The 27,825-nt window shown below is 48.0% G+C and overlaps 1 long non-coding RNA gene across 1 annotated transcript; it reads left to right on the top strand.

Annotated features, from left to right (window-relative positions):
• Nucleotides 1–744: 744 nt before the first annotated feature.
• Nucleotides 745–22,639, top strand: LOC115078894. The gene is made up of 2 exons (XR_003853164.1): nt 745–915; nt 22,542–22,639. It is a non-coding gene; the product is annotated as an uncharacterized LOC115078894 (long non-coding RNA).
• Nucleotides 22,640–27,825: the final 5,186 nt, after the last annotated feature.

Genomic DNA, 27,825 nt, shown 5'->3' with positions numbered 1-27,825 from the left:
GCTTTTATTTGCATATTTGGAGAGGCGAATGGAGTCAGAACGGGGGGGGGGGGTAACTTCCCCCCCCCCGGACGATGGGGCTGCAAGCCCAGAGAATGAAGGATGTGCCTGTCGGGACCTTCACCCACACAGTCAGGGCTCACACGACCTGATTTCGATGCCTGTGGCGCGCCGAGACCGTACACAGGGTCCATACCGGTGAACGGAGACGCGGAGGCTGCTCCTTGCATCCTTCTCTCGCCCCCGAAGCCACGTAAGGCGCCTTTAAGTACGAGAGCTCCCTGTCCCGAAGAGCTTATGGTGCAAAGTGAGGGGGGCGGCTGTTCTATTACCGCATCACAAGAACCAAACACTGAAACATCGCCTGCTTCTGGGTACCCAGTGTAACGGGACTGGGCGTACAAGAGGCTTTTGCCACAGGCAGAGAATCGGGGGGGGGGAGAGCCCAGAGCTCCAGGCAAACGGCAGCTCCGCTTTCACCTCCGCCACGGGAAATGCATTGTTAGCCCAAAACAAAGGTCTCACCTACATTTTTTTTTTATTTGCTCACCTTTATTTCTCTGCACAGCTGACTCGGAAGAAACGCTTCTGTACGCCGATAGGGTAGCACATTTTTACGGCACTATTTACTTAGGAAATGTAAAGAAGAAAAAAAAGTAGATCTCGCTGTTTAAGGCATTCGCTTTGCTATTTTTCATCTTATTCCAGGAGCTGGGCTGCCAGCTGCCCTGTCTCCCTCCCTGGAGGGGCCCTGAGGATCATTCTAAGAGTTGCCCTCCCCCTCTTCCCCCCCCCCCCCCCAGCAGAGGGCTCCGAAGCCACAGGGCAGAGGGAGCAACGCAGTAACCACCCGAGTGTAAAATGTACGCGGACCTTCCGAATTTCCTGCACTCCCGCTGAGCCTGAAAAGCCCAGGTAAGGGATATTCCAAATAAGTTTTTATATAGACATAAAATTATAAACCATTCTAGGCGGTTTACATACCCTAAATGCATGAAGCAGCCTTTCAAGGTAATCGACTTCTGAGGCAGCCAGGGTGAATTGCTGGTTTTGAGAAGAAAGACTCCAGGGAACGTTCACAGATTTGTACTTTTGGTTTTAAATCAAAGGAATGCGGCACTCTCGGTACAGATGGGGAGGGGGTTTCTGTGCTGGTAAAGAGGGACCTCAGCAGTGGGTCATGGACTTCTTCAACAGGGTTGGGTTTATTTCACATTTTAAATCCAATGTTAAGGGGAGCTTTAGCTTTCCAGCCTTTCCAGCATTAAATCGGTGCCAGGAGAGCGCAGGCAGAAGGTGGCATCTCAGCTCTCGAGCGGGGGCTTTCCCAGGGAAGCAAGAAGAACCGGACTCGGGCCATGGTGCCGAGCAGTCCCGGGCTGCAGGCTTTTTATTCCACCGGTTCCGGGAAATAAAACGCCCATCGGGGTGCCATGCCCCCCCGCTTAGGAGGTCCGTACAGCGAGACGAGACCTAGCAGTCGTATATCACCAAAGAAAGACCAGACAAGCCAGCTGGGTTGCAGCAGGGCCACTTACAGGAAGTCGTAAAGCGTGGCGTGGCCTATATCCCTTCCAGATCTTAATTTCTAGCTGCTGCCCTGCAGTTCCTTAGGCTGTAGCTTATGTGCTGTGGGGCATGTTTACAGGGAACGCTTATCTACCGTATCAAACAGTACTGGGATCGGGGGACCCTCCATGAAACTAACTGGTGGCAGATTTAAAACAAACTTTATTTTTTTTTTGCGGTCAACGCACAATTAATCTGTGGAATTTTGTTGCCAGAGACTGCAGTCCAGGCTGGTAGTGTAAGGGAGCACAGGACCATGAACCCTGATCCCCCAGAGGGAGGGAGCGGTGCGGAACTGACTCCCCTATAGGGATGGGTGGGGTTGCTTGCAGACTGGCCACTGTGCGAGGCAGGATGCTGGGCTCCACGGACCACTGGTCAGGCCCTAGCATGGCACCTCTTCTGTTCTTCTGCAGGCTGGGCGGCCACGCCGGCGAGCTTCTGCTCAAGCCCCCTGCAGTTTTCACTTGGGTCTTTGGCTCATTCCCAGGGGGCCCTTCCACCCGAAGGAGCAGATTTTGCCAGGAGCTTCCTCAAAGTGAATGATTGCACAGATGTGCAGACTGGGAATTGGGGGGGGGGGGGGGGTTTAGTGTGGGTAAAAGCTGTTCCGACGCGAAGGCAGCTGAGATGCCCACATGTTCCTGCGGTGCCCAGCGGTGCCCGAGAGAAGTGCAGGACGTCGCGCCAGTTCAAGGCATAAGGAAATGCCGTGCAAGTCTGTGGTGCAGATGTTCCCTTGGCATTGTGCCCTGGGTCCTGGACCAGGCAGCACACCACAGAGAAGCAGCTCTGAGCTGAAACCCTTCGGGGGGGGGGGGGATTTAAAACTAATTGGAGAAAGTGGGGTTTGCTTTTTTTTCTCACTCAGTGCCTAACCGAGCTGTGGAATTTGTTGCCAGAGGATGTGGTCAAGGCATTTGTCATAGCTGGGTTTAAAAGGGGTTTGGACAACTTCCTGTAGAAAAAAAACCATCCATAAACCCTTATTAGCCAGGTGGACTTGGGTAAGCCACTGCTTATCCCTGGAAGTAATCAACAAGAAATCTTCTCTTTGAAATCTACCAGGTACCTTCTAATGACCTGAACTGGCCACCCGCTGGAGACAGAATGCCAGGCTCAATGGACTTTGGCCTGATCCAACATGGCACTTCTTATGTTCTTAATGTGATGCAACCAGCTCTGAATGGGCAAAGAAACGACATTACTGTTGATTAACATATTACTTCTGCTTGATATACTGACAATGAACAAACTCTGCCTTTCCCAACTGATTTATCAGAAACTCCCACAGTTGCTTAGGGTTGGGCTGGCTTGACCGTAACCATCGGACTGCCTTTGTGATGCCTTCAATTGCTGCGATAGCAGCTGGCTTTGGGACATCAGTCGGGGATGGTCTGTTCGAATCTCTAATGTCCCAACACCAGAATAAGGGCTTCAAATCCCGAAAAGAAACGCTCCTCGTCTTGCCTCCTGAAAACGTGTGTCTTATTTCCACCGTAAAAAGGCTTTTAGGTGATGGCACCGGCTTGGAGATCCACAGCCCGCATGTGGCTCCCCTGGAGAAGGGAGATGTCCAGCTGAAAAAGCCACCATGGCTACTTGTACTATCTGATTTTCCGCTTTCCCGCTGTGACTCTTGCCTCTGAGCAGCAAACACACACTAGCTGGGAATATGGACTGCCACTGAAAATAATACTGGGAAAATATTGACTGGAAGGCAGGAATAGAGCCCATGTCTTATTTGATCTAAGATGAAAGGGTTAGTCTGTGTATGTCCGAGGAAACCATTCCTTGAAAAAGGAGAGATAGGGGGCCTGGCTGAGATAACCGTGTTTGGCACAGGCCCTTCTGTTTCCCCTGCATGCCTTCCAAAACCCAAATGGATAAAAGCACGTGCTCTGGCCCTGCACCGGTTATTCAAATGCAACCATCAAACCCTCCATTGGGCAGGGCGCAACAGTGACACCCAGTGGCCGGACGCAGCATGTCCACAGGTACTGGGGGGTTCACCGTCTGTGGCCCCCCCCTTTGGTTCAGGGCTGTCTCTGCCATGGCCGGGCTGGTCAAGAGGGGAGGTTAAAAATGGGGCTCAGGGTGCAATAGCCCCCTAGCAGAGGCCATTTCTGATGGAACGGGAAAAGCAAAGGAGCAGAGAAAACTCAAATCCTGCCTGGGTAGGTGAGTCCCAGACCCTTGCTTTGGATACTTTTTTAACGTATCTCTCATGGCCCCCAGACCCCTCTCTCCCCCTCCTCAGCATGGGAATAATTAGAAATTTCTGGCCGGTTATCTCGAGGGTGAAAGTCAAGGCGACTTATCTTTCCTGGAGTCCCACAAGCCCCAGCCTCCCATGCATGCTCGCGTCCTTCACTTCAGCAGATTCTGCTGTTATCAGCTGCTCTTAGAGACAGAGCAAGCCTCAGAGAGAAGGAGCCGGGAAGGACGTAAAGGCAAGCCCGGCATGATTCCTCCCCCCTGCACGGGCAGCGCTGCCATATTGGCCCCCTTGCAGGATAGATTTTTTTGTATTTATTATTTAGTTCACGCCTTTTCATTGGTAGCCTGAGGTGCAGAAGGTATTTCTCTGTCCCCCTGAGGGCTCACGAGCTGAGCTTGTACCTGAGGCAATGGAGGGTGAAGTGGCTTTCCCAAGGTCACAGGGAGCAGCGGTAGGATTTGAACGCTGGCTTCATTAGTTCTTAGCTCTCGGCTCTACCCAAATTGGCGGCAGAGGATGCCAGAGAGCAGCTGCTCTTTTCTATGCCAGTGCACAGAGAGTTTCCTGTGGCCATTCAGGTTTCTTTGTACTAAGGGGACCAGGTGAGCTCTGTGTCACAAAGGACAGGCTGAGCCAGTCCTGATTTTGCTTGCATTGTGTCTGAGCACTTGAAGTTCCCGTTTTTTTCTTATGAGATACTGGAACTACAAATCCCAGCATGCAGTGGGGTAAAACCTGGCCTGGCTCAGCTTGTCCCTTATGACCTGAAGCCATCTGGCTACTTTATGTGCCTCCAGGGTCAACACCCATTAAGGAGCTGCATGGCCACCAATGGCAATTACCTCATCATAGCGTGCCAAATCCAGAGCACCCATCCCGTGCCAGAAATCCAAACCTTAGTTTCAGATCATGAATTCAATTTTCTGGGCAAACGCTCAAAATGGATTCTGATGAGTCCAATACCAAACAGCGACTATACAGATTCACTACAGTAAGATAACTGGCTTAGTGGTAGCCAGCCAACAATTACAAGATGCAACACAGCACAACATAAAGAACCCAGCCCGCTGGACCCAGGAGTAAATACAACTGCAGAACTGGCAAAGAAGCAGCCCCATAAGCCATGTAGGCCATGTCTGCAGTACAACCTGCTTGATTATTTATTTACTTCCATTTGACACCTCCTCCCATCCTAACAGCCCATAACCACCAGAAAGTGCTCTTTTCAATAATAATAAAAAATAAAATTACAGTGACACAGTAAGCACCCAACCCAACAGATCCACCACTTCCGAACATCAAGCAGTCTCGCCCACCAAAGGCACGATTTCTGTTTTTTATTCCAAAAGGCCAGGTCGTTCAGTTCAGTACACACTCGGCCTCTCTGAAGTGCTGAAAAGCAGGAAATAAATAACAACAAGTTCTGGAGACAGGGAACGAAGTAACTGAACGCTCTCTGCCCGGTTACCGATAACGTCAGTTCAGCCCAACCAGTCAAGGCAAGGAAAACTTGCTGAGATGATCGGAGCTGACTTAAAGGTGAATTGCTTTCTGAGCAATTCTAAAACAAAGCTGCATATTATTCAACAAACAATTACAAAATAAAGTAAGAAATAACCTTCCAGGCTACATGACCTTTGATGCTAGCATCTGCTGTTTAACCTGTTCATTATGTTTACTTATTTAAAACAATTTATATACACTGTTTAGACTTCATTCAAAACAATTTAGACCCTTACAGACATAAAATAAAAAACCATATAAACATCATACTAAATGTAAAAAACATATAAACCACAATAAATCATAAAAATTAAACAAATAAAACATAAGAATCAGCAGATAAAATCATAACAAAATAAACAGAGCCAAATTAAGGAGCCAAATCAAAAGCTAATTGGAAGAGATAAGTTTTTAACAATTTCATAAATGACTCATTGCAAGATGTTAATTGCAAACTCTCCGGGAGATGATTCCAATAAACTGGACCTGCAACTCAGAACGTCCTTTCACAGGTTTCCTCCAACTTTGCCAATCTGATAGAAGGCACAACAAACAACCGGGATTGTGAAAAGGGCTTGTAGATTCTCAGTAAGTCCGCAAATCCATGAAAAGTCAACATCATCCAGTAATTTATGAATAATTCTGGCCTCCACAGGGAGGCAAGTGTAAGTCACACAGGACTGGGTGATGTGCTTCCTAATTCTCATCCCAGTTCAAGGCACAGGCAGCTGTCCTCCTGAACCCACCCATCCAATCTTAAGTAGCTAAGTACTGGATTTCCCCTTCTCCTGTTTGCATCTTCCCATCTTTTCCCATTGTTGCATGTGCAGGATCCTGCCCACTAGAGATTTCCTTCCCCTTTTGCGCTGGATACCAGCAGGGTGTAGGCGACCGATGATTACACACACGGAGGGTCAAATTCAAATGGATTTTCCAGTGCTCTCCCTTCCTACCCTCCCCACAAGCAAAATTTGCCCTGCCATCACACTGGCACCTGTGCATGTTTCCGGAGGTCGAACCCTTTTGTAATGATTACAGGAAACACCGGTCGTCTGGTATTTGGGCACCTTGGCGTGTCTGAAGAGCACGCTTCTGGGTTTCATTATACAGTGTCTCCACATTCCTGCTGGATTACTGAGTTACTCAGACCTTACACCCAATCTGGCAAGCACTGTCGGAGGCAGCCCAAGCCTTAGGTAATTCCTCTTCTAATGGGGCATCTGTGGAGTAAACCCAAACCGTGAATCTGGGCAAGGGTCAGGAAGCCACTTAAACCTTCAAATGCCAGACGCTCCTTGGGGCAGAGACCTTTGTAACCGTGCAATTCACCTTGTTCAGTGTCCTGCGACTGATGATTGTGTGATAAGAAGAAATATTAGAAGATTACTGAAAGCACCCTTGAGACACGGTGTCATTTTTTTTTTTTTGTTAAGTGCAATCTGATACGAGGGCATACAGATCCGCAATAAGGGTCGGATTTTCAAAAGGTTACACGTGCCGGGCCTACTTTAAAAAGGCCCGGCAACGAGCGTAAAGCCCCGGGAGGCGTGTGAGTCCCGGGGCTTGCAAAAAAGGGGCGGGGCGTGGGCGGCGGCAGGCTCCTGGCACAGCGGCCATATTTGCCGCTGTGCCAGGGATCGCGTGCCGGCAGTTGGCCGGCGCACGCAACTTACTTCAGCCCCAGGGCTGAAGTAAGTTTCGAGATAAAAAAAAGAAAAAGGGGAAGGGCGGGGGAGGTAGGGGGAAGGGAAGGTTGGATGGGGGTAGGGAACGGGGGAAGACAGCGGGCTCAGCGTGCGTAGGGTGCACAATTGTGCACCCCCTTGCGCGCGCCAACCCCCAATTTTATAACATGTGCGCACCTGCGTGCGTATGTTATAAAATTGGGTGTACATGTGCGCGCGCCGGGTAGTGCGCGCACATGTACGCTGCGCGCTCTCCTTTTAAAATCTACCCCTATGATTTTAGTGATGGCTCTTATTACATAAGAGTGTCCCTATGCACGTCTGGTTCACCAGAGCTGGTCTTGTGCCAGATGTGCTCATGCCGATGCCCTTTTATGAGGAGGAGGGAGTCATTAAATAAGGCAAGTTTAAGTATAGCATGAAAACAATTTAAATTCACCATATTTACTGACTCCCCCTCGTGTGATAAGAGATGCATCAGCGGTACACATTAGCTGCTTCCCAGACGAAAAGGCTGTGAAGAGAGGGAAGGGAGCGAGGCTGCCCTGCCGTACAGCCTCCGGAGCTCCCCCGCTAGCCCGGACAGCTACAGCCAGTGCACCTCCCCGTGCGGGCCTGATAACCCTGGTGCACGCTTTCTCGGGGGACATAGCTCCTCGCTCATCATCCAGGCCTACTCTCAGCGCCGCGAAGGTTGCCTCAGAGGAGCGAAACAGATAACGTATTAAAAAAATATCTATATATGTACAATAGCATCCTGTCCATGCTGGAATGCATTCCGGTTATTCCTTCACTCCCTCTGTTCTCCTTAACAATTTAACCCTGTAACTCAGCCCGGGCACTGAGGGAGACTCCCAGCGCCCTCTACCATAACCTGGCGGGCATCCGAGGGCCCCTGCCGGACTTTCAAATGAAGCCACAAGCTGCTCTCCGCCGGCTTTTCCGAGCAGATAAGCCCTGGAGGTGTCCTCATAGGAGGACGCTGCGTTGGCCCCTCAGATGGCTGGGGCCTTGGTTTAGGCCCTCATACCACAGTGATTTAATTGAAGAAATAGAAGTTCCCTGGTTAGCTGGCACGGGAGAGGCTTCACTCACCACTTAACGTCCTACCTGAACATTAAAAAGAGAAAACAAAAATAAGCTTCCCTATTTCAGAGAAATGTTCAACATCTCTTTCTTTCCCTCAAGAAATAATAATAATAATAATAATATTAAGGAAATGCCCGAGACCACCCAGTCCTAATTATAAACTGTAAATAAATGACTACTCTAAGATGCATGGCTGGATACATCTTCATAAGAGGGGTTAGTAAGTTTGGGGAGCTCTCACAGGCCTCACTTAACCACAGCGTCTTTTGAGTGGGTCCTTTAAATGGCGTCACGACCAGCATCGCCCTGAAACCAGGCCTAAAGCGCGGGCGTTCAGCCACAGCGAAGGAGAGGAAACACTTCCCATCCTGGAGGTACAAGGGGAGCCGCTCTCTCTCACGGATCCTCCACCCGGCTTCCTCCTTCCTGCTCAGAACAGGTCTTCAAACACATTCATCACAGGCAGGGAAGTGGTTCCCTTGGCAACGCGAGTCATTTCCGAGTGCACAGAGGACACCCCCCGCCTTCCCCCATCCCTCCTCCTCGACGTGCACACACCCATACAAACCTCTGTTCCGTAGGCCACATTTAGGGATTTTTAGGTGCACAAGTTTTGCGCAAGTGGAATACGGGACCGAATTTCAATCCGAATCAGATCCTATAACACCATCCGAGTCAAGGATCAGACATCTAAATACTTGGTGGAGTAACGCAGGAAATTTACAGGTCTAAGATATTCAAAATGAGCTGCATGATTCCTAAGCTTGGACAAGCTCCCCAGTCTGGCTGGGGGCGGGGGAGGCAGAGCTCACAGCTTTCCAGGGTTGGGGAGGGGAAGGGAGTCTCGGCCATTGCTCAACAGCGACACCCAGCGGCCAGACTCCAGGACGCACGCTGGTTTACAGAGAGGGAGCCGTGGCCCATGGCTCCTGGCCAGGGACGGTCGCTGTAATGGCTAGCTTAGGCAGGAGGAAGGAGAGGGGTAAAAAAACAAAGGGGAATAATCCCTGGGTAATTACGAATGATAAGGCCCATGGCCCCTGCTAAGGACAGTCCCACTGAGCTGGAAATCCAAAGGAGCGGAGAAAGTCCCCAAACGCGAGACTGTACCTCTAAATAAATTATATAAACACCACTAACCATTGTGACCCTCTCTGCGCTTGGCCCTGTGACTACTTAGAAGCTTGACTTCTTTCTTTTAAAATGTAGTGGATACCTAAACGCTCCCTTTTTCTGAGCTCTGCAATTGCAGCTTCAGACGCCTCGCTGCAGTACAGGCCTTTGAAGGTTTAATCCTGCCACGGGAGAACTTGCATGGTCACAGCAGAAAGAACAGTGGAGCGGCACAGACAGAGAGCCTCCTCCTCCAAGGCCCTTTGGAAATCAGGGGGCTTACCGGGGGCGCACAGCCCAGCGGGCTGGCCACAAGTAGCAGGGTGCACTGCAGAGGCTTACAAAGGGTCTGCAGCACCCCAGGGGCCAATGCATTCGTGCTGGCTCCCTCAAGCCCCCACCCTCCTGATCCTTCTTGTGGTAATGCTCAGAAAGCTACGGTAATACTCAAACAGCTTTGTTCAGGTTACCCCAAAGCTATCTGTGCTTACAGCTGTAATTGCCACTAAGGAGAGAGCACTATGGAAGTGATAATCATTGCTAACCAGGCCCGTAAGAACAGAGAGAGCTATGGAAGTGATAATCCGTGCTAACCAGGCCCGTAAGAAGCAGAGAGAGCTATGGAAGTGATAATCCGTGCTAACAATCAGGCCGCGCGTTTTCCCTTACCCCTTATTCAGTAAGGGGCGGAAAACGCTTGTCCAACCCGCGGCACCTAATAGGGCCCTCAACATGCAAATGCATGTGGAGGGCCCTATTAGTTATTCCCACGCGATTCAGTAAGTAAAATGTGCAGCCAAGCCACACATTTTACTTTCAGAAACTAGCGCCTACCCAAAGGTAGGCGCTAGTTTCTGCCAGCACCGGGAAAGTGCACAGAAAAGCAGTAAAAACTGCTTTTCTGTGCACCCTCCGACTTAATATCATGGCGATATTAAGTCGGAGGTCCCGAAGGGTAAAAAAAAGTAAAAGAAAAAAAATTTTTAAATGGGCCGGCGGCTGTCTGGCCAAAAACCGGACGCTCAATTTTGCCAGCTTCTGGTTTCTGAGCCCGTGGCTGTCAGCGGGCTCGAGAACCAATGCCGGCAAAATTGAGCATCGGCTGTCAAACCCGCTGACAGCCACGGGTTCGGTAAACGGACGCCGGAATAATTGAGCGTCCGTCTTCCGGGTCGCGGGCACATTTTAAATTGTTTTTTTATTTTTGAGGCCTCCGACTTAATATCGCTATGATATTAAGTCGGAGGGTGTACAAAAAAAAAGCAGTTTTTTCTGCTTTTCTGTACATTTCCCCGGTGCCGGCCGAAATTAGCGCCTACCTTTGGCAGGATTAATTTCTGAGAGTAAAATGTGTGGCTTCGCTGCACATTTTGCTTTCTGTATCGCGCGGGAATGTCTAATAGGCCCATCAACGTGCATTTGCATGTTGCGGGCGCTATTAGGTTCGGGGGGGGGTGGGGGGTTGGCCGTGCATTTTCGACGCACTAGCTTTACCCCTAAAGCTAGCGCGTCAAAAACATGCGTCCAAACCTGGGCTAACAGTGCGCTCCGCTGGCGCGCACTGTACTGTATCGGCCCGTATGCCAGTAAGCAGGGAGCGCTATGGAACTGATAATCCGTGTTAACCACGCCGGTAAGAAGCAGCGTGCAAGGGTAGTGACTAGTCCTTATTACCCCTCTCGTTTGAGACGTGTGCCATCAGGCTACCTATTTTAGCCATGCTCCTGGTGGCTGCTGCTGGAGAAGTGGACTGAGCAGACTGATGCACCAGGTTTGATCGTCTGTCTCAGCAAGCGGCTACTGAGGTGCAAAGTCCACTCAACAGCCAATTGAAAATAGGTTAATGATGATGCGCTAATGTGAGGAATTTATTTGAAGTAGGTGCCCGTTATCGGCAAGGGACAATCGTAGTTTGTTTGTTTTTTGGGGGGAGGGAGAGGAGTGCAGAAGATGCTGTACCTCAAAACCTAGCAGAGAGCAAGTTGTCACCTCCTAAATGGGGAATTTAGGCATGGAAACGGCACTGAATTAGAGGCAGACAGCTTTCTAATGGTAAAATGATTTATTTTTTTTTAACCTCATTAGTGAATAAAAGTTCATTAGCAGTATGTTCATAAAAGGGCCTTAATTTTCCTGTCCCTTTCTGATGTCCGCCTCATTGTCTTGTAAATGAAAAGGCATTAGAAATAATAATAATAATAATAGTAAGTACTTTTGTGTGGTCAAGTGGCTTTGGAAACCAGGCAGAGGGGCTTGACTGGAAAGAAATGACCAAGCCCCTCCCCCTTCTTTGTGTGGGGTTTTTTTTCCCCTTTCTCTTATACAAAGCCTAACTTCCTTTCATTTCTTTCTGTCCAGATCAACTTGAGGCAAAACTGTAAAAAGGGAGGGATCCTCTCCTGCTGCCATGAATCCCAAGCACCTCGCTTGCATTACCTCAGCAGAAAGGAGCCCCCGGCCAAAAGAGCGCAGGGGCCCTTCCCGAACAAAATGGCCGCCCTCCTCGCAAGCGTGATGGTTGCCTGGCAACGGGGCAGGTCAAGGCCTTATTAAAAACCGCAGTGAAGGCTTCATGCGCGCATCCAGGCACAAGGAAAAGAAAGAAAGAATACATGCCGTGTTCGCATTCATAAGGGGTTGGGTGGCTGTTTTATTTTATTTTATTTTTTCAGGAAGGTGCTCATTGCTGCCTTCTCTCCTTCGGCTTCCTTTATCATCTTTGACAACTGATATTCATCTCATCTTTTTGTAATTTAACATTTCCTTCAAATGCAGAGAAATTCTTCATATTGGGTACTGACAAAAAAAAAGACATGAAGGTCGTCCTGTTTTGTTTTTTTTAAAGATTGTGGGAACACACATAGAAGACACAAAATGGGGAAAACCTTTTAGTACTTGTGACCCAGTGTCAACGGTTTTCAGATAGAAACACATCTTTTACCTAAGGACACAGGGCTGGGTAACAAAATTAGGTCACTGTGGTTTATGTTCTTCTCATAAATCATGCTGATGTATGCAGATGGATCTAGAAAGCTTCCAAGTAATATCAAATCCAAGCCACATTTTCCAGTTGCCTTGCTTGTAGAGAATATGGTGTGGGCAATAGTAGGATGATGATTGTAAAATGATGCAATGAGGATGGTGTTGGCAGCAATAACTACTATTGTTGAAAGATAGCACAGTGTTGACAATAATGGCAGTAAGATAATGGTGCTGGTGAAGAGGGTTGTAAAGACGCAGTGAGGATGGTGTTGAAGATGGTTGTAAAGATACAGCGAGGATGGTGTTGGTGAAGATGGTTATAAAGACGTGGTGAGGATGGTACTGGCAATGATGGATGTAAGACGACACAATGAAGATGTTGGGAGTGGTGACATTGATGGTTGAAAGACAGGGCGAGGGTGTTGTTGGCGATCATGGTTGTAAGAGAACGCAATGAGGGATGGTGCTGGTAGCGGTGACGATGGAGGTAGATATGATAGTCTTGATCACTAATCATGATGCCAGTGTCGGCAACCATAACAGTAATTAGCCACTGTCCTACCAGGTCTCTTCAGGAGCTGTGGGTTTTTTTTTCTGGAACAGTGTGGAAGACTAGTGATTTTGTTGTTTTTGATGTTATGGAAACAAACAACAAGTCCCAGTCTCCACACAGCCCCAGAACCTGTCTGCAATGCCAAAACACATGAGGAAGCTGCTTCAATTTCAGCCATGGAATAGAAGAGGAGATAAATCAGACCGGTGAAACAACCACTCTCTCCTTTTTAGCATTTCTTATCTGAATAATTTTTAAACAGAACGCTGGCTTATTTGTAAGTCACAACAAAATCGGCCCAACCTAGTACTCCAGAAACCTTAAGTACAAATACAGAATATGTAAACAATTGGGGGTAGATTTTATAAATTTGTGCGAGGGCGTACTTTTGTTCGCGCACCAGGCGCAAACAAAAGTACGCTGGATTTTATAAGATATGCGCGTAGCTGCGTGTATTTTATAAAATCTGGGGTTGGCGCGCGCAAGGGGGTGCACATTTGTGCAACCTGCGCGCGCCAAGGTCGCTCCGAAATTGGAGCGGCCTCGGAGGGAACTTTCCTTCGCCCTCCCCCCACCTTCCCCTACCTAACCCACCCCCTCCGGCCCTATCCAAACCCCCCCCTACCTGCGCCATCACCCAACCAGGGGGCTGGTCCGGAGGCCTTGACCACGCCCCCGGGCCAGCGCCATGCTGGCCCGGGGCGGGTCTGAAATCAGACACAATGAAGATGTTGGGAGTGATAACAATGAAATCAGACCGCCGACAAAGGATTTTGCAAGACGCCTTTTCAGTTGCCAGTTTGGGAAGATTTGTGGATTTGAATGTTGCTCCTCTCTGGAGGATTAAGAGGATTTGACCCCTGAAGCAGGACCGGGTGGTCCGAAACGTGATCACGTCAGGACTTCACTGTGACTCCATTTTGAGCTAAGTATTACAGCGATGCTGATTTTCATGTGATCTTATTGGGACTTTACTAGGAGCTAAGAGCTGCTGATGTTTGCACAAATTAAGCTTTCAGAGAATTCTCTATTGAGACACTTCACTTTCCCGTGGCAATATTTATTGTTTTTACTAAAAATATCAAAAAATTCTAAGAAATATTTGAGGCTATAATAATAAAGTAATGTGACCTTCCCATGTTGGGTCTGATTGACATACAGGCTCGGTTGGTATTGGTCCCACAAAATTATTTCAGTATTGAGTTATATACATATGGCGCATTATTTGTAAGTCACCCAGCCTTTGCGTGACTTTCAGAGGAAGAGCAAAACATCCCACAACAGGATCAAAGAATGATTGCCATGCACGAAGAGGAAAATCTAATCGGCGGTGCAGTGCCGCGCCGCGCCATGCATGTGCACTACAAGCTTAGTATTACCAGAGGCCTCCAAGGCATCAGGGACAGAAGCCAGACTCTGTTTATACTTCCAGGGCATCTGAAAACTGGTAGTAAAACTGGAGTCCATAAACGCAATGAGGACAAACCAAGACCGGTTTAACCTGGCCTTGATGACAAGGAGCCTTGATGACAAAGACCACGTTGCTCCAGCCGGTCTGTCCAGTTGAGTGTCTTCCACGTTCGATAGATAAGCATACAATACTCATAAGTAACCAATACCAATGTCTTCACTCCATCCCCATGTATTTTGCCTGTACCTTCAACTCTTTTCCTATCACTGCCCTCCATATCAACCACAAACATGCCCAGAGTCTGTTAATGTGGTCTCCACCACTGGTAGGCCATTTCAGGCCTTGTAATCTTATCCAGTACCTAGATTCCCCTCCTTCCTGCTCCTTGTAACCACATCGAAAGCTCTTAAAACATAAAATCAAAAGATACAATAGTGTATATACATCACACACACACAAAAAGGAAACATTGCAAACCAAGCTTCAAAATATCATAAGCAGTCATACATACCACTGTAGCTCCATGTAGATTACCCAAATTGTCTGCTCCCATAGCCTGTGGTGCCACTAGAGGGGTTACAATTATACCTGGGTAATGAAGCAGTTACCCAGGTAAAATCCTCAGCTGAAAATTGTCTGCCACCTCTGCAGGTACCCGGGGAAGGATGGCGTCAGCAGTCAACACATAGGAATTGCATTTGGAGGAAATCCCTGCACGTGATTTGTAGCATGGACTTTGCATCTGCAGAAGCACCCGTGATGCTAACTGGCTCTGAATTCTAAGTACCCGTGGGCATGCACGCATTAGAGCCAACGTGACAATCACCTCCAAAGTGACTCACTCCAGGGTCACAGAACCGGGGATTAGAAGTGAGGCACAGAGAGATAAAGTGATTCGCCCCAGGACTGCACGCCGTGGCAGAGCTGAGGCCGCACAGCGAGTGTCAGGGACAGAGCCAGGATTAGAACTGAGGCAGAGGGAAGATAAAGTGACTCGCTCCAGGGTCACACAGACCAGAGTCAGTGACAGGGCCGGGATTATGTTTCAAGGCCTAGGACCCAGATGTCTGAGGGAGAAGATAGCTCTCTACATATCTCAAAGCAACCTACAGCCTTCTCAAAATAAGCTGCTGGTTCTCTCCATCAGATGCGCTATTTGATTACAGAGTTACTTGGTGCCGAGCCTTTTTCTGCCGTAGCACTAGTATTGTGGAAAAGGTTTGCCTGCAGTGACTCATTTTCAAATTGATTATGCACAAAAACGCTGGGAAGACGTGGCTGTTTCAGCAAGTGCACGGCTAAGGATGTTTAAATTAGGGATATTTTTAGGATGGGGTTACTGAGATTTTTATGAATTTATATTAAAACGTGCCCTGTTTTATATGGAGGGTGGATTGCGGAGGGTAAGGTATTTATGATGGCACTTTATGGATATTATTGGCATTTGTGAATCACTCTGGGCTCGCCCTGGATTTAGTGATATCATAAATTATAAATAAATACAATTTGCATTTATTTATTTATTTCTATTTAGCTTTCGCCCCATTCAAAAAGACTCAAGGTGACACCTATGGCAGAGGAAGACTTGGAAATAAAAGCTTAGTCAGGACTTAGTGAGTTAGGGTGGGGGGAGCTATCTCCCCTGGGTATTTTTTTTTTTACGTCCCAGTCATTTGGTTCCTTTATTAATAGAGGTAAAATATCTTGCACCAGGCTGAAGGTATCTTTCGACTCTCAGACTGAACCGCTGGGATTTGCATCTAAAAGCTCAGCTGGGGGCATCTTCTCCCGCTCCCTCTCAGATGCCCACCCTACAGCAACTGGCAAAGGCTGCAAAACCTTGGATCCTACGCGGTCAACGGACCTTTCTCCCTTGTCTGATTTTCACTGCCCGGGGCCTCTTTTTCAGTGCCGCTGAAATAACGGAAGGACAGCTTCTGCTTGCAGCCAAGTCGCCTCTGCCTGGGGTGGGACCAGAGCAGCAAGTGATGGCCATTGCAGCAGCTCCTATCTCAAAGGCTGCAATCAACTGAACAAAACGGAACGACATTTACCGGTTTCCACCGCCACCGATCATATCAGAGTCTCGATGGAAGAGAAGGTTCAAAGGGATGGATGTTTCTGGATTACAAAACAGATGCAAACTCCAGGAAGAAAAAAACCCAACAACATACTTAAACACATCAAGAGAATGGATGCTCTGGAGAAGAAGCTCTTATTTCTGCACTAGCTAATACAGACGTCTTGGCATGAGATAATGTGACATTAAGAAGTAAGCGTGACAATTTGGAAAAGCCTATCCAAGTTTAGACATTTACCTGTGTAAACTCCCCCCAAATTGACAAGATTTCACCAGTGGAAATGGTAAAAAAAAAAAAATAAAAATGGTGGAAATAACAGGAAGTGCCCAAGGAGGCCTTCCTGTCTACTAGCGAAAGATATTATGTGCCAGAAAAGGAACATCTTCTTGAAAATGTATCTATGTCAGGAATAGAAGGGAAAAGTGATACTGGCTAGGCCATTGTAATTACTGGACAAACTAATTCTTCCATACTGTACTCATGTAGTCTTTTGAACATGTCCCCAAAACTAAAAGCAGAACATAATTTGAATGCTATTTCAACACGCAAAACTCTTCATTACTTTTGCTTTGGACTCAGATGGGAGCACATCTTTGAGGAGTTGCGGGTGGGGATGGCGGTTGCCCTTAGAAAAGATACCCCTTTTCTTGGCCATAAGATCGGGATCTGCCCTGAAGTTGCTTGGGCAAACGTAAGCCAAGAGATAGCGGCATTGCCTACAACTCAGAAAGGCAACCGAAATGCTGCGGAATCTGCACCAAAAGTCGTATGAAAGGAGATGCAAGGCCCTAGATATGCAGACCCCCAGAGGAAAGGTGAGACGGTGAGTTGTGAGAGACTTTCAAATAACTCAAAGGTATAAACGATGCAGAAGAAGCAAGCCTTTTTCAGGGGACAGAATACAAGAGGTCATGACATGAAGTTCCAGGGGATGGTAGACTTGGGAGCAACCAGAGAAATGTTTCTTTACAGAGAGGATGGTGGACGTCAGGGCTGTCGCAAAGGCCAGACAAAAAGGATGTCTGCCCAGGGCACCACAACACCCTTTTGAGTCAGTCTGCAAATACGCAAGCCTGAAAAGGGAGGGAGTACTAAAAGCAACCTCTCCACCTGGAGCACCGGTGGATGCACAAAAAAAATCTCCCGGCGGGAGTCTGAGACAAAACCAGTAATGGAATTCAAGAAAGCCCAGGATAGGCCCAGAGGATCCCGGGTTGTGGCGCCACTCTGGGACCGACACTGGATGGCTCTCACGGTCCTTATCTGCTGTCAGATTTTATGTCGTTTAGACGACAGGCTCTGAAAACAGAAGTGGATTTCTCTCTACTCTATTTGGCTGAATGCAAAATTATTCATGCAGGACACTTCTATATTTCTGTAATCAGAGGTCCGTGTTCAAAAGGATTTGTCCAGCTAAATCTGGGGTTTAACCAGATAAATCTGAAGACTAAATATCTCCCTCCCACACACTGACTGAAAAAGTTTTAGTTTTCATTTTGGGTGGTTTATTCTTTTTTTTTGGGGGGGGGGGGGGGGGCAGGGATTGGATGCTTTGCCTTAACATTATTTAAGTTACTGTGGGGGGGGGGAGGGTACGTGTTGAAGATAGCCAGTTAAGTTTAAAGTTATCCAGATACGTTTATCCAGATCACCTTTCCAAGTATATTCCGCAAACTTATCCCGCTATTCGGCTGTTAGCCACTCGCTTAGACCACGGAATATGGACCTCGGAGGGTATTTTTTTATCGGAGAAATAGGTCACAAAATAAATTTTGAGTATGGACAAATGAAATTGTTCTTTGCAGCTTTTTAACCCTCCCGCCCACTCACGCACCCAAACTGTTATGAAATTGGTCAACCCGCTTGAGATATGGGCCTTGTCACAGCTCCTGTAATGCCCAGAGAAGAATAATCTGTCTTAAAACTCCTGCCTTCTTTTATAATCCTGAGCATTTGGTTGAATTTCTGAAGGACCAGCGTTCTGCAACATTCACTGCTGCATTTGGCCACTCCTCCCCTTGTGGATTCCTCTCTTCTTCATGGATAAACGTATTACTATGAGATTAGATGATGCCTTTTCCTGGCTATTTTGATTTTTTTTTCTCTTTAGAATAAATGACTATGACTCAACCTCATAAATGTAGGTGATGCAAACAATTTGTTATCTGAATGTTTCTTGGCCTCCCTTATTTTTGTTCCTATTATCTTTTGGTACCAGGCCTGTTTTACAGAGCTTTATGTTTTCTTCTTTGTAAAACTGAGGACTAACTAGGAGTGTAACCCAAAAACAAGTTGCACAAGACATTTGGATACATGCACTTCCTGGCTTTTCAGGCACCTAGAACTAGACCCAGTTCATAACATGCATACAGTAAATGAGACTTTATAAAAAATAAATGTGGCCCAAGCGCATTATGGGATTACACACATAATTCATGCATATGGCAGCAACACACAGAACAATATACTCTGTGAAAGTGACATATTGAGCTGCATAACAGGACAAGATGCAAACTCCGGAGAGTGAACATGGTTTGGAAACTGGGATGGGTATTTTGAAATTATGCAGAGAGCTTTGCATTTAGGCGGATTCCCAACAACAGACCCCAAAGTGATTTGACGGCGGTCACACCCAGTCGCACTGGCAGAGCTGCTTGGAAAGGAGCACCGGCTCAGATCACAGGCAAAGGCAGAACCGGGAATAGAACTGAAACCTTTGGAAAGTGCCTAAAGTCACACACAGAGTCAGTGTCAGAGCCAGGATTAGAACTAAGGCACAGAGTGTGAGTGTGTGGGGTGTAATAAAATGACTCACCCCAGATTCAGATTCAGTGGCAGAGCTTAGAACTGAAGCACAGGGGAATACGGCAAATTTTGCCCCAGTCAGTAGCAAAGACTAAAAAGCTTGCCCAATGTAGCATGCTGTGTGGGGAGAGCAGGATTTTAACTAGCAGTGCTCCTACCTCCTATTTCCCAGTGTAACCAAGAGACTGGACTCCACTTCTCTTCCATTATTAGCCTTCTCTGTGTGTGCGCCTCTTCCCTTACCAGGTGCCCTTTGCTCATGATTGTTGTCAACTAAACCGAATAAGAACGAACCCCAGCCCATCCTTTTTTGAGAAGCTGGCTTTTGCACGGCCTCTGGCCCTATTTCTCCGAATTTTAGCTAAAGCAGGTTCTCAAGAGCCACAAAATAGGTCTGGTTTTCAAGACATCCATAATAAAAACATAGATTTAGTGGTTTAGAATAGAGGCGGTGCATACAAACTTGCCTCATGCCCATCCAATGTGGATGTCCTGAAAATCAGACCCATTCAATGTTAGCCACCCCTGAACTAAAGGAAGAGCGGGGCTTGAAGTCTTTCAAGCCCCGGGCCCCATGATCGCTGTGCGGACTCATAACCCTGCAGAGCTGGTGCTCCCATAATGGAGAAATTACGTACCTGATAATTTTGTTTTCCTTAGTGTAGGCAGATGGACTCAGGACCAATGGGTATAGTGTGCTCCTGATAGCAGTTGGAGACGGATCAGATTTCAATCTGACGTCAGCCCTAGTACATATACCCCTGCAGGAAGTGCAGCTCCTCAGTATTCTCCTCGAAAAGCAATGTGGATATATGTGTGACTGAATAATTTGAATAACTTTATAACTTGGATAACTTGATTAATTTGAACTGGTTGAATTGGCTACAGCTGGAGACTGCCAGTGCCCTCAACCGAGAAACGTCGACACCCGGTAGGATGAGTGTCCTAGATAAAGGAAAGCATGGCTTATCCTTGAATCACTCACTCCCTATTGGTCCTGAGTCCATCTACTACACGCTAGGAAATAGGAATTTAGTACAATTCCAAACAGAACGACACCATGGCCCCCACCGTCTTTGTCAATAAAATACTAAAAAAAAAAAAAAAAAAAAGGTTCCTAGAAATAATAGGGATTGCTCACAAATAAAGATCACTTGGCCTGTTTTCTCACCCCTACAGTGCAATCTGCACAATAGGAAACTCATTTTTGTGTGTAGATGCCATGTTTGGACAGGTGCTGTTGACCAAGATGCATGAAGGTGGTGTTGAATTAAACCAGCTACTGGGGACTGAATAGTAAAGGTGCACACAGCAAACAAAAAGCTTTGCAGACCCACACAAGACCTCAGTCCAGAGTTGGACTATTGCACTGGCAGTTTCTGGCAGGTCAGTGCAGAGCTCCAAGTCATGGCCACAGATGTTATCACGGTCCTCAGAAGACGAGGGAGGGGTTGTGTTCCTGGTCCCCTGCAGCCACTGCTTCTCTGAGCAAGATGTGCATGCCTGACAGAGGAGCAGACCACAAGCTTCTGTTGGGTCTCCATCCTGCCAGCCTCCTAACGTCCGCCTCTAGCCAGCGGCAAAGCACCCCTCCTAGAGGCAGGGTCCACCAGCAGCGAGGCCATCCTGGACCATCGTTAGGCAGCAGATGCAACCATGACCAAAGCCATCTCACAAGATCCTGCTGGTGCTGTGGGGTGAGAAGGGGAGGGCCAAAGCGGTAGCAGCGGCATTAAGCAACTGGGAGTGGAGAAGGGCTGAAGGAGAGGCTCGCTAGGACCTGTTTGAGAAGGCAGGCCAGTCCTGCCTCAGCAACCGCGAATGCGCATGTTCCACCAAACCATCCCCTAAGATTCCACCATCTATAAAACCAGATATGGGTTCAGCTTCTATTTGAACAAGCAACTGTTTTGTAACTGTCCAACAATGGTGGTGTGTTAGGTTTGACATCAAGACATGAGGTGGTCCCAAACAACAGAATACACTGCATGAGCCAATCACTTGGACCTGTGCGCACCCAGGACATCACAGACATGAGCATAAAACATCTTTCAGAACAGCACATATGCAAGGTCGGATTTTCCATTAGGCAGAGTAAGAGCTTGTAAGAAGTGCCTCATATTTGAAGGACAATGTGAACCATTAAAGGGGAAGGTCCATGGTGAGATGGCCACCTGGGGAAAGGGGGCGGTGCCCATTGATCACCCTACATCTTCGGAGAGGATCCACACCTCTCACTCCAATGCCACAAGCTCTGAGGAGCCCACCTCCCAGCTCCTGCAAAGATCAGAGAAGACTCCCCCCACCATCTCCTCACTATGTCCGTGCCTAGGAGTGCATCAGAGCTAAATCCAGCCTTGCACATGGTCTTTGTCAGCGTATGACCCAATCTGAAAGTCATCAAATTCACAGGGCAGAGCAGTCTTTTAAAAAATGCCACTTTGTAGCAGTCTGGTTGCACAATACTCACAAAAAGCTGCATTCAGAGACCCCATTGGAGGGGAACAGTCCCAACCACCATAGCACAGCAGCACCTGCTTGGTTGATTTGTGGCAGAGTGCACCGCAGTCTGTGCCTCCTACCCAGATTTTCACTGCGATGACTGAGCTGGAGGGAAGGAGGGTGGAGGATGTGTAACCCCTCAGAGTAGCTACAGATAAAGACCCATGATGACTTGGTCCAAATGGAACAGGCGCCGATTAAGAACAAAGCCCAAAAGAGCAGGAAAAAAGCAGCTGATTGAAAACCGCATGCCGTCTTGTCCTAGCTCCATTTTTTTTTCTGCAGATAGGCTTTGGGAGGGCTGCAGTTTATCTGCACGAGTTTCTGGAACTTCTTGCAAGAGAACAAAATGGACTGCAGTGATAACTTCCTTCCTCACCTGGAGGTCAGGAGCTAAAATGTGGCAGGTCCCCTAGATTGAGTACAAAGGCAGCAGGTGTGCTCTCTACCTCGAGGCCCAGCTCAGACACAGCAGCTTGAAGGCAAGCTCATGCTCCAAGGCAGTGCATTTTACTTTCCTTTCTCACCTTGGGCAGTATCTCAGCTACCCATCAGGCAGTAGCGAGGCCTGCAGTAATTTCCCCGCCGTTTCCCTGCTCATAGCACCTCCCAGAACTACCTCCGATGCTGCTCTCTGACCAGCCTAGTAGCACAAAGCATATAGGACCCACCAGGTCTGGCCAAAGGGACTCCTTCCCTCCAAGGCCAAATCTGGGCCGATTTAAGGCAACTCAACCTGCCCTGCTTCCTGGGAGCACCAGAAAGTCATCAGTCCTCAAGGGTCATAAGAGAAAGGGGAGAAAAATTCACCACGAAGTTTGGGTTTCAGAGATCCTCCGAGGACCACCAGGGCCAAGCACTGGCTCAGACGGGGAGAGAGGGGGGTGCTGTTATGACACCAGACCTAGCTGATAAATGGCAGCACAAGGTCTGAGAAAGTTTTGATATACTGGAACTTACTCCATTAAGTCAACAATAGTCCTCAGAATCCTGGTCTCATTTTATTTATTTATTTTTTTTAAAACAGAGCTTGGATAATCCAAAAAGACCCCCTAGCAGCTTCCATGTTCCAACTGAAGCCACTTAGGAACTGCTGCGAACTGGGACAGGCTGGGTTAAAAAAAACAAAAAACAAAAAGGTAAGACATACAAAAAACTAAAAAGCCAAAATTAAACACAACTGAAATGTCAAAGGGAGGAAGGGGGGGGGGGGGGGGGGGTTGTCATAAAATCTGAAACCCTTTTTATTTGGTTTTCTTGCCATGAACAGCAGGGTGACCATATAGCTCCATGTTCATGGTGATAGCTAATACCAGCACTGGCTTAGTTTTAGTGCGTGCAGGGAGATGTAGTTCTGATCTCCCTGGCTTCCACAAGCAGAACTGCATCTCTCTACAGGCAATGGGGGCTGGCTCAGTTGGTCTTCCTAATCACGGAGCTTTCTGTTCACCTTACTGATAGGGAAACTTTACTCTGCTTCTGCAAGGCACAGATGGCGGTAGCCCTATAGACTAGGAACCTCACAAAGCCTCAAGTCACCTGGACAGAATTGTTTGTGGTCAAACTCCAGGACCACCACAGCAGCTTCTTCCCCCCCCCCCCCCCTGTGGCATTTCATAGATGGCATCTGTAGCCTTCCTCTCCCTCCTGCCCAGCACTATGCAAAAGTGGCAGCTCAGACAGGAAAAGGCAAGAGAAGAAAATCGACAGAGATGCAATATGACATCAGAGAGAGAGGGGAGGACCAGATGCTGGAGAGGAACGCCAGTTCCCCTGTAATGTTTCAGACATTTCATGCAGTGTTAAGGAAAAAAAAATAAGACACCACGAAAGAAAATTGGTTCTTACCTGCTAATTTTCGTTCATGTAGTACCACAGTTCGATCCAGACTCCTGGGTTTTGCATTCCTGCCAGCAGATAGAGACAGAGAAAGTTGCACTGACTGAGTGCTACCTGTAGTTCCTCAGTATTGACCTGTATCCAAGCATAAAGACTGTATACCAAAACTTAAGACAATCTGATAATGAATTCCTAACTTTTCTCCCAAGAACCGGAGGACGGTGACCTCTTTGGAAGCGTAACATACAAAAACCAAAAGTATGAACCCAACAAACAAGTCTATTCCATACCAAGAAAAAGAATGAGTGGACAACTCTCCTCCTTCACAGATTGAGTAGGTTCTGGACTGATCTGTGGTACTACAGGAACGAAGGTTAGCAGGTAAGAACCAATTTTCCTTTCCCTGTACGTACCCAGATCAGTCCTGACTTGTGGGATGACCTAAGCTCCTTAACTAGGGTGGGACCTGGAGAGATGGCTTGCAAGACACTCACCAAAGATCTTGGACGCCAGACCCACAACATCCAATCGATATTGCTTTTTGAAAGTGTGCAGCGACCTCCACGTCGCTGCCCTGCAAATCTCTTGCAGAGAAACCTGTTGAGACTCTGCCCACGAGGCTGCCTGAGAATGTGTTGAATGGGTACGCAAACCATCAGGAACCAGTCGACCCTTAGCTACATACGTTGAACCAATGGCTTCCTTAAGCCAACGCACAATAGTGACCTTAGGTGCTTGACAACCTCTTTTTGAACCACTCCACAAAATAAACAAGTGATCCAACCTCCTAACATCATTAGTCAGATACCTCAACAAGGCTCTCTGCACGTCCAACAGCCTAAGCTCCCTTGCAAGAGGTACAGAAGAGTCAGTCTCAGGAAAAGCTGGAAGCTCCACTGTCTGATTCACATGAAAGGTCGAGACCATCTTAGGCAAAAAAAAGAAGGTACCATATGCAACGACATCCCTGAGTCTGAATTCTGCAAGAAGGGATCCTAGCAAGACAAAGGCTGTAGCTCTGAAATTCATCTAGCTGAAATATGGCCACAAGGAAAATTACCGTAAGGATCAAGAGTTGCTCTCCTGAGCATTTCGAAGGCAGCCCCACACAAACCCCTGAGGAAAAGATTAAGGTTCCAAGACAGACAAACTCTCCTTAGCAGAGGGCGTAAATTCTTTGTGCCCCCTCCCCCCCAAGAAACCGAATTACACCAGGATGAGTGGACAGGGGAAACCCCTCTACCTTACCTCGAAGACAAACTAGAACAGACACCTGGACCCTGCGAGAGTTAAAGGCCAAACCCTTAACCAAACCCTCCTGAAGAAAAGACAAAATATAAGACACTGTAGCTTTGAGAGCTTGTACCCCATTAGCGATACACCAGGTGTCAAAAACCTTCCAGACCCGCACATATGAAATATGTAGTCTTTCACCTAGCCTGTAACAAAGTAGTAATAACTGCTTCAGGGTACCCCCCCCCCCAACTCAAGCACCGCCTCTCAAAAGCCAGGACGCTAGACAAAAGTGTGCTGCCTGGTCCAAAAATATGGGGCCCTGACAAAAGATGATCCGCTAGATGGCCGAAGTGTAACTGTCTGTCCAAGGACAAGTTGATTAGATCCACGAACCAAGGCCGATGGGGCCACTCCGGCGCCACCAAAATTACATCACCTAGATGTTTCTCTATCCATCGCAACACCTTGCCTACTAGAGGCCAAGGAAGAAAAACAAAGTGGAATCTCCCGAGGCCAAGGGACAACCAAAGCATTGACACCCTCTGCTCCGTGCTCTCTGCTGACTGAAAAACTGAAATGCCTTGGAATTTTGATGAGTCACCATTAGATCGGAGGACAATCCCACTTCTCGCAGATGAGCTTCACTGCCATCTATGTCAGCTTCCATTCTCCTGGGTCTACCACTCTGCGACTCAGAAAATCCACTTGGACGTTGTCGACCCCTGCAATGTGTGATGCCGCTATCCTCCTCAAGTATTGCTCCATCCAAAGAATCAACTCCTAAGCCTCCTGGGCTACTGCCCGACTCTTGGCGCCTCCCTGCTACCTGTAGGCCACCATTATTGCATTACCCGACAGGACCCTCACCAACCGACCTCTCACCAATGGCAGAAAAGCAAGCAAAGCAAAACGCACCACTCTGGTCTCTAACTGACTGACAGACTAAGAAGCCTCTTTCTTGGACTACCAGCCCTGCATTGACTGTCACTGACAAACAGACCGCTCCCCCCCAAAACCAGACAGACTGGCATTGGTAGTAATAATCACCAAACCTAGAACTCCAGCTCCATACCATGGTCCAGGTTGGAATGAAGGTGCCACCAAGACAGACTGTCCCTGCTCACTTCCTTCAGTAGCAGGGGAAGATGAAACTCTGCTGAGAGCAGATTCCAACAGGAGAGAAAAGCCCTCTGCAGAGGCCGCATATGTGCAAACGTCCACGGCACCAAAAAAGGTTGAAGCCATCGAGCCCAGGACCTGCAAATAATCCCAGACCTTGGGCACTGCCAGGCCCCAACAACCGACGAACCTGCCCCCTGCAGCTTCTGCCCTCTCTCCTCCATGAGAAACACTCTGCCACTCCGTGTGGCGAATCCAGCCCCCAGATACTCCAGGGATTGTGAGGAAACCAGGTGGCTCTTTGCCACTCAGCTGAGAGACTCGATTGATGACAGAGGGCCTTCGATTTTGCCCTGATGAGCCAGAACTTCTTCCCAACGTAAATCTTCCACCACCATAACCTTGGTGAAAGTGCGTGGCGTCATTGCCAGAATAAATGGGAGAGTCTGAAACTGAAAATGCTGACCCTGAACATGAACTGCAGAAACCAATGATGCTCTGGGCGAATGGCTATGTGCAGATATGCTTTTGTCAAATTTAGAGAAGTCAGAAACTCGTCCTTGCGCACAGCCACTATAACTGACCTCAGGGTCTCCATTCGGAAATGCAGAATCTTCAGAGCTGCATTCACTCTCTAAGAGAATTGGCCGAAAGGTGCCTTCCTTCTTTGGTACGACATAGTAAATAGAATACCTTCCTGTGCCTTGTTTTTTGTGGGGAACTGGAATTACAGTACCTAGTCTCTGCAACTAGTCCAGCGTTTCCCGAACTACTAGCTGCTTGTCGAGGGGACTGCAGGGGGATGTTAGGAATCAATTTCAAACAAGATGAGCAAATTCTAGAGAATAGCCGTCTCTTACTACACTAAGAACCCATTGGTCCATGGTAGTTTTGGTCCATTCCCTGTAAAATCGTGCCAAGCGACCTCCTACGACTGGAACGATTGAGTGGACCAACCTCGCCTCGTTGTGAGGATTTAGCCCTAGCTGTGCTTCCCCCTGTGGTGTCCCAGAAAGGCCTTCAGCCCCCTCAAAAGGACTGACCCCAGGATTGGCCCCTGAGAGAGAACTGCTTCTGTGGACCTGAAGCTCCTCTCGTCGGGCGAGACCTCCTATTATCCCGAAAACGGGATTGAGCCTGAAAGAATCTCTTGCACTTAGGCTTATCCTCTGGCAACGTGTGCACCATGGTTTCTCCAGGATGGTTCATTAGCTGTTCTAGGTCCTCGTCAAACAAGAACTTCCCTTTAAAAGGCAGAGACCCCCAACTGATATTTAGACCTCACATCCGCTAACCAGTTACGCAACCATAACAACCTTCTGGCCGATACCGCAGACATCATAAACCTAGATGATGTTCTGACCAAGTCATAAAGAGCATCTGCTCTGTATGCCACTGCCGCCTCCAAGCACTCAGCCTTCTGAGCCTCCTTGCCTGACTGCAGCTGAATGTCCTGAACCTGCTGAAGCTACATAGTGGTTCTTTTAGTGACCGCCGATACAGACACATCAACCTCAAGTACCCTCAAAAGCTCCAGAGTTGCCTCAGGCAAGGGATAAAGCTTGTCCATCGCTCTACTGACTTTAAGCCCTGGGTCAAGTGAACCCCACTCCCTATCAGCTGCTTAACCATGCTATCGAAAGGGAAAGTTCTGGGCGGACCCCACAAGCCAGCCATGACTGGATCCACTGTGTCCTGGTTCGGCTCCTCTATTCCTAACTCCGCTAGGATATGCGGGATCAAAGGAACCAGCTCTTCTTGCTAGAATAAGCGAACCACTTTCGGATCGTCCCCTTCCACGGAAGGAATCTTCCCAGGCTCTTCCTCTTGATATGGACTACCTCTAAGAGGGGGGAAGCCATGAGGACCATCCCCTGCCGACATCCCTGGTCAGACTCCTCCAAGGAAAGGTCATCCATGATATGCCATACCACTGAACCCTGAACTTTCCGGACCCTCGTGACCCACGGCATCTCTGAGCACCTGGGTACTTTCTTGGGTAGCCCTTCAAAAAACATATGCTTGGTAGAAGCCCTCTTCTTGTGTTTACTGGCCAAATACGCCTGCGGTAATAAAAGCACAAAAGTCCCCTTTCCAGGGGATCAGGATCCTCCCCC

The sequence above is a fragment of the Rhinatrema bivittatum genome, chromosome 16, assembly GCF_901001135.1.
Source record: "Rhinatrema bivittatum chromosome 16, aRhiBiv1.1, whole genome shotgun sequence".
NCBI lineage: Eukaryota > Metazoa > Chordata > Amphibia > Gymnophiona > Rhinatrematidae > Rhinatrema > Rhinatrema bivittatum.
The sequence above is the reverse complement of the archived record's forward strand: the minus strand, read 5'-3'. Positions and strand labels throughout refer to the sequence as shown.